We start from the raw sequence: 7,382 nt of genomic DNA on the forward strand, positions 1-7,382 counted from the left end.
TATCTTTCCTCCACCCTGCTTGGACCTAAATGTTCCCTATATGCCCTAAAGTTTCCATCATCTGTCTCCCCCTTTATTTACTAGGATCCCATAAAAGGAAGTGGCTGATACTGAGCTTTTCCACATTTCCTGTCCTTACCAGTCTTCACTGACCTTCTTACTCTTTACAACCTTATGTTCTTTCTGGCATTCTCCCAAAAATATGCTCTTGAAGGTCACCAAACATCTCTTAAATACCAAATCAAATGGCTTTTCCTAAGGCCATCTTCCCCCGACCTCTGTGTAAAGGGTATTCCCTTTATCCATGGCTTCTTCCCTCGAGCCCTCTCCCACCTTTGGCTCCCTTTCACCTCCCGCTGGCCCATGGCTTTCTCCACTGCGACCCTGAGGCCCCCACTGCTCCAAAGCAGACTCATCAAGTGAGCAGGAAAGAAAGAAGGAAGATGGCAAGTTCTTCATCATCTGAGTTTTGTCTTTTGTTAAGCTCTAGGCCAAAGAAAAGAAGAAAATATTTTTTAACTACTTGCTTCTTCTAAGGAAAAATACTCTCTTCAGGCCAAAATAGAGAGCATGGGAAATGAAAAGAATGAAGTGCATATGGGGTTTCTCAGAAGGAACCGTGAACCTACCCAATGACTGGCCCCAAGGGGATTGTCATTGTTTGACAATCCTAGAGTTAAGGGGTCCTGGGTACCCTTTGCCTCCAGCTACCCTGGGCACCAAGACAAGTAGGAACAGGTGTCTGCTCAGGAGGCTGAGGCCAAGGGCATAAGGAAGGCTCACAGTGGGCCCCCGCCCCTGCTGACCCATAATAGAGTAGAGAGGAATCAAATATGGCAGCAGACAATGGAGGAGGGGACACTGTCCTTGGGTAGGGTGGACTGGCCAGTGGAACCAATTAAGTGCCAATGGGACAACACTCATTGTAGAGGAGGCCAATGCCTACTGAGGCCAAGGAAAACCCGTCTCTCCCCTGCTGAGACTGAGACGCCGCCGTGTCAGTCCCTGGAAGGAGTGTGTCCCCTCTGAAGTGAAGGTGGTGGGAGAGGAATCTGAATAGTCATTGTGCTTCCTGTGAATTAGGGAGACTCTATTTCTGCTCCTTGCAAGAAAGGGGCCTCCAGAGAGAAAGTCAGTCACATTTCTAGCACACCGAAGGTGGTGGATTGAGAAATTCCTGCCTGTCACAGAAGCGGCGTTTTTCTTCACCATCTTTAGATTTTTCAGATCCTGTTATTCCTTCAGCCTGATTGACCAGTTAGAGTCTATAAAAATCAGGGTTAGATCTCAGCAACAAAACCATCAGCGTGATAGAGACCGAGAGACAGAGAGAGGCTATTTAACCGGCTTCCATCCTTGACTGTTTAACCAGCTTCCATTCCTGTGTGAGGTCACATTCCCTTATAATAAATCCCTTATGATATGGGATTTGATCCCTTATGATATGATTATGGGGATTTGATGCCACATAATGATGGAAGCTAGTTAAATGGTCTCTGCAAGCCTGTCATCTTTGTGTCTGGTGCTGGCATTTAAAGTCCACGGGGAGGCAGTGAGGAAGAGGGGAGGGACTTGAAGTGGGAGAGAGTGAGGCCACAGGCAGGCGCCAGAATCCAGGAGAACAGACTGGAATCTGGCGAGGGGCTGTGTTCTGAACATCACCTCTTCACCTTGTAGGCGAAGGAGGGATTCCCTGAGCAGGATTTTGAGCCTGGTCAAACACAGGATGCCCCAACACTGAACAGGTGAAATTGACAGGTTGGGAGGAGGACACCATATACCATTCAGTGCCACACAGGGGTTGCACCCAGGAGCTGAGTAAACAAGAAAAGGCTAAGGGATGCAGGCCCTGTGGTATCAAGAGAATGGGGTGCCCCTTGGCTTCTGCAGGAGGAGGTGGTTCCTGCAGAGAACAGAGGCCCCTACCAACAATAGCAGGCACTGTGCCTGGGCCTGGTGTTAGGGAGAGTGGCTTAGCCAGGACACCTTCTCTGCAGGAGCACTGTGGGATGGGGAGCTTGCCGTTAGGCTGGGTTCCCCAGATGTGAAGGCACACACATAATATTGGGCTGCAGCTTTAGGCCTCATACCCTAGTCTCTCACACTTCTAGGCCTCAACTTCAGTGACAGGGCTGGAGGTTCTGCAGCAGAAGCTGGCTTTCCTTGTCATGAGGCTGAGTCTGCCTGCAGCCCAGGAGTTGGAGAACAGAGTGGGCATTCAGCAGGAGCTGGAGGCTGAGCAGCCAGATGAGTCACAGGTGAGGACAAAGTGCACAGGCAGTTTCAGAGCCTAGCCCTGTGCATTGGCCCCCAAGGGCTGAAGGAACACAGCAGTTGCTTCTCCTTTACCTTCAAAACCTCCTGCAAATGCCCTGTAGCCCACCTCCAACCCACCCTCCAAGGGGAGTGGAATTCTGGAAAATGTAACTCCAGCGTAGCCAAGTCAACCTGTGAAGCCACCACAATCCCTGCCTTTCTTCCACGTTCAGTGGAAGTTCCATTTCCTGATTATCTCAGCTGAATATGACCCCTTTCTCCTCTGAACTTCCTGATCCTTCTCTAATGGCACTTTTCACTTTGTGCTAGATAATAACCATTTGTGATTACATTTTATTTCCCCTAATAATGATAATTAAACCATGACAGGCCAGGTCTTGCCCTGTATCTCCTCTAATTCTCCCAACAGGCAGAAAGCAAGCATGATGATACCCCTCTTCCAGGTGGAGAACACTACTCAGGGAACGTGGGAAACTCGCCTGAGACGATGGCAGTAGAAGGGGGCAGTGATGTGAGCCTGAAACCTAGACCCTCTGCTGACACTCAGCCTGCACACCAGCTCTCAGCTCCCCAAGGGAAAGGGACTGTGCCTTATCTGTGTCACTTGCATGCTGACTATTTCTGTAGCTTGCACACAATATAGTAACCCACTTGGGATTCATTCAAATCCTTTCCTGTGTGCAAAGAAAAGGACCCATTTTTATGGAGACCACAACTGCAATTGATTAAACCTCAAATCACCATGCAGTTGATATTGACTGGCCCCTCGCAATGTTCATGTCCTCAAACAATATAATGACACTTCTGATGACATGCTTTTGACTTGGGCCCCCTGACCATGCCTCAGGCTCCAGGCTCTGTGTTCAGTGCACACAGTCCTTTGTTTGATGCGCACCGCAGCCCCCAAGGAAGGTGTTACTACCCCCATTTTACAAGCGAGGAATCTGAGACTTGCAAATAACCACTTGCCCAAGGTCATGGACTTATGAAGTACAAAAGCTGGAGTCTGACACACCCAGAACTCCTTATCGCTGTCTCAGGGGCTGCTCTTGCAAGGTGAGCAGGCTTCACCTTGTACCACCTGCCAGATTCTAACATGTCTCAATGCCCTTCTCCCCTCCAGATGCCTCAGCTCCCACCATCCTTGCTTGCCAATGCTGTCTACTCTGTGTCTCAACCACTGCTTGTTTCTGTGTTTTCTTGTCCATCTCTGCAGCCATTGCTGGGGCCAGGTGCTCCTTCTCTCAATGCAATGTTCTCCCAACCAGCCCCCTGGACTCCAATCCTTCTTCCTCCATTCCCTCCTTCGTATTCCTGAAAACTCCATTCTCCTGAAATGGGAATCTGATCGCATAAGTCCTCCACTGACATTTTTGGTGACTTCCTGTTGCCCCAGGACATGACACTCAGGGTCCCTTGGTCTCACTGTACATACTACACAGACCCAACTCCCCAGCACCTTGTAGCAGTAACTCCAGAACTCACCATGGCTCTCCATGCCTCTGAGCTTTTGCTCAAGGGCTTCCCTTTCTTGGGAACACTTTGCCATGCCTAACTCCTACCCAGTCTTCAGAATGTCCCTTCAGGTGTCACCCCGAGCCCACATCTGGGACAGATGCTCATGAGTGCCCTGGGAAACCTCCATCAAAACCAGGGTCACCCTGAGCTCTCTGACTACTCTACTTGTCTCCCCTCTTACCAGATGGAGCTTCTGGGTCCAATGGGTTCATCTATTCATCTTGGCACCCCCACTGGTCTAGCCCAGTGCCTGGTAAACAGTAGGGGCTCAGTATAGTTTTGTGGAGTGAAAACAGTGATAAAACAGCAACTGCACATTGATTGAGTCCTTATCACATGCCAGGAACCTAGAAAGCCCTTCCCGGGCATTATCTCATGTGATCTTCCCAATATCCTTATGAAACAGCAATCTTCATTTTACAGATGCTGAAACAGTGGCACAGAGCTGGAGAGCTGTGATAACTTCCCCCATGCTACTCATGAGTGGCTGAGTCAGGCGTGGGGCTCCATGGCTTGGATTCCATCACCACGTGCTTCCCAGGGCTGACCATGCAAGGCTTTGAGCACCCAGCCTGCACCTTTGGCAGATGAGAAGCTGTGCTCTGGGATCCATGACAAAGCAAGGGTTAACTTACCTAAAATACGCTGTGCTGCTGTGTAGGGCCCTTAGGAGTTAGCAGGGTATTGTTTAATGAGGCAGCATTTCCCAGGGTCTGGATTGTAGGAATTAACAAGCTGGGGTCAGGTCGAGTTACAGACTCATGGGAACCTCCTCAGCCTCAAAGAGAATCAGCAGCTTGATAAACAAGAAAAAAAAAAAAAAGACACCTGCCTAACAGAGACCCCAGGGTTAACAGAAAGGACATTCATACTAACAAAAATTTCAGGCTGATAAACATTGGAAATGCTGCCCCTCTCTTCACTTCAGGAGGGTTTATTGCTTCTTGGGGTGACCAGTTGCTCCCTGCAGAAGAGGCTGTTCACGGGCCCAAGCCCTGTGAGGCCATTAAGTCTTTTTCTTTTTTAGTTACTTTTCTGAACGTTTTTGAGTTTTCTCATTAGGATGAAAGCAAATCTTATGCTGTAAACAATTTAAACATCCTCTACCGTGTCCCCATTAAGCAGGATGTCCTCTCACATGGTAAGCAATGGCTATTTTTAATTAAGTTTCACTGCTAATGTTTCATAATTTTCAAGTAACTCTTCAAGTTGATATTTTCAGCCAAAGGAAGCTCTTGGGTTTAGGCCCAAATGAACAATTTGTGAAAGACTTAGACTTCCTTGACCCAAATGCCTTCAGTTTAATGAGAACTTTTAAAAACGTTTTTACTTTTTCTTTTTTTCCTGTTTATCTTGGGTCTTGGGTTGATTACTATCTATTAAAAAGCTGGCATGCCTTCTGCTTCTTCTCCTAACCACTCTTCTTTGTCCTCTGCATTCAAGATACTACCTTTGTATACCACACCAGATTCACCGGAGGCAGGGCTCCTGGCCTCTTGAATTTAAGGAGGGCTCGCCAGGATCCCACATCCTTGTTCCTTCCTCAGACTCAAGTGAGGGGGCATTATAAGTTCATAGATGTCAACCAGAATGCCTTCATGGAAACCTTATGACATTCTCTCAAAAAAAAAAAAAAAAAAAAAAAGTGAAATAAAAAAACAACCCAGTTCATGGTAGATATAAATATGCTGTATGATCAGATGTCAGGCTTCCTCATCATTGGCATCAATATTTGGATATTTGCATCTGAAGCAACATGGTTTTTGGTGTGTTATACAAATGTAAGCCACCATAAGTGGACACAAAGCCCTTTGGCAGCAACAGCAGTCCGTGTCCTCAACCCCATTCTTGGGGTTGGGCTGCTGCAAGCACGGGACCTTTGATAGTTTAACATCCATATTCTGCTCTCCACAGATGAAAAAGATCAGAGGCAGAAGTCATCATGAAGATACTGCGAGTGCAGGTGAGTCAGCCAAAGTCACATACCTCCAATGGGCAGCCAGGTGGAGGTCAGAACCCATGTCTCACTGACTCCAGTTTCTGCTTTCGTCCACTCAAAAACCAGAGTGGATTCTAGAACCAACCCAGCCACTGAAATAATCAGGAGGAAACAAGAGCCATTCCTGGGGAGGAGAGGTCAGGAGTGGCAGTGAGACTTATGCGGAACTCACATTGGAAGAAGACGGCACCTCTGAGTTAATTTAAGGGACCTCTGCCTTAGCACAAATGAAGCTAGGAGTACAATTCATGAACAGCTTTCTATATTTCAGAGTCAGTACTTTGAGGAATAATTGCTGGAGACTGGCCTACCATTTTTAAATCAGCCAGAACACAAGTGGTTGTCCATCCAATGCAGTCAGTGAATGGCCAGAAAGAAAAGGACACCACAGAACCACACCAGTGGAAAGAAGAGGGCAGAGACAGGGTCTCTTCAGTGGCCCCAACTCTTAGGGGAAAATGGATTTGGACTCAGTACCAGAACCAGGCTATTCTTAGGGTACATAGGAATATTGGTTTCTTAAGCACATATTATAGTCAAAGTCTCCTGCCTAGCCAGCTATGTATACATCTTCCCTAGCATGATTTTGATTCTTCCCAAACTTTTTCCTTGGTTACCTGTAAGGCACTGTGGAGTGTAAGGCACTGTGGAGAGGCCTCTTCTAGGGAGACTGGGAAGGAAGCTGAACAGGAGCACTCACCCACCATCCACTGTTAAGGTTCTGGATCTCAGAATAGGTGGAACCGGGATGTCTCCTCCATCAGAGCCTGTGAATGGGGCCCCCACTTGGTTGAGTCTGCCCAAGGTCATACATTTGTACACAAAGTTAAATAAGGGAAAAGGGGAGCATCTATCCATTATGGATCTTTTCAAGCACATCACAGTTTCCCAATAAAGAAGGACTCGGAGAAAGATCAGAATAACTCAAACTTCTACCACTAGTTTGAGCTGCCCTTTCCAATCAAATGTTCAGCATTTTCTACTCAATAAAGAGCATTTTCTACTCAATAAAGAACACTCTTTCAAATGTTCAGCATTTTTTCTATTCAATAAAGAGCATTTTCTACTCAATAAAGAACACTATCAAATGTTCAGCATTTTCTACTCAATAAAGAGCATTTTCTACTCAATAAAGAACACTCTTTCAAATGTTCAGCATTTTCTCCTTAATAAAGAGGCAACTACAAGTCCTGGAAAATATGATTCCCACTTTTAAAACTGTATCATCTGATTAGAGAAGTGAGATGAATAGACTTCACATACATAATAAGACAAAACAGATTAAATTTAGTGCTGAATTATGCATTCAGGAAGAAAGATAAGGCCAAGGTAACCACAGGAGCCTTCGAGGACATAGTTATCTCAGTATTAAAAGGAGGACTGATTTGGATGATGGAGGAAAGACCTAGATGCTAAAGGACCACGTGTGTGAGGGAGAAATGTGAAATGGAGGCACGACATAGGCTGGGATGTTTTCTCATCTGTAAAAGGAGAAAAGCATCAGTCTTTTCAGCCTTATTGGATTTCTCTGAGCAGGAAATTTACGTAGCTGGTGTGTTTCAATTCAAGCCTGATGAGGAAGTTAGAA

At 46.6% G+C, this 7,382-nt stretch overlaps 1 long non-coding RNA gene across 1 annotated transcript; it reads left to right on the forward strand.

Annotated features, from left to right (window-relative positions):
- Positions 1-1,695: 1,695 nt before the first annotated feature.
- LOC129482530 (uncharacterized) lies at positions 1,696-6,366 on the forward strand. Its single transcript, XR_008657751.2, has 3 exons — positions 1,696-1,745; positions 5,710-5,758; positions 5,861-6,366. It is a non-coding gene; the product is annotated as an uncharacterized lncRNA (long non-coding RNA).
- The last annotated feature ends 1,016 nt before the right edge of the window (positions 6,367-7,382 follow it).

Source organism: Symphalangus syndactylus, chromosome 5 (genome assembly GCF_028878055.3).
Source record: "Symphalangus syndactylus isolate Jambi chromosome 5, NHGRI_mSymSyn1-v2.1_pri, whole genome shotgun sequence".
NCBI classification, from domain to species: domain Eukaryota; kingdom Metazoa; phylum Chordata; class Mammalia; order Primates; family Hylobatidae; genus Symphalangus; species Symphalangus syndactylus.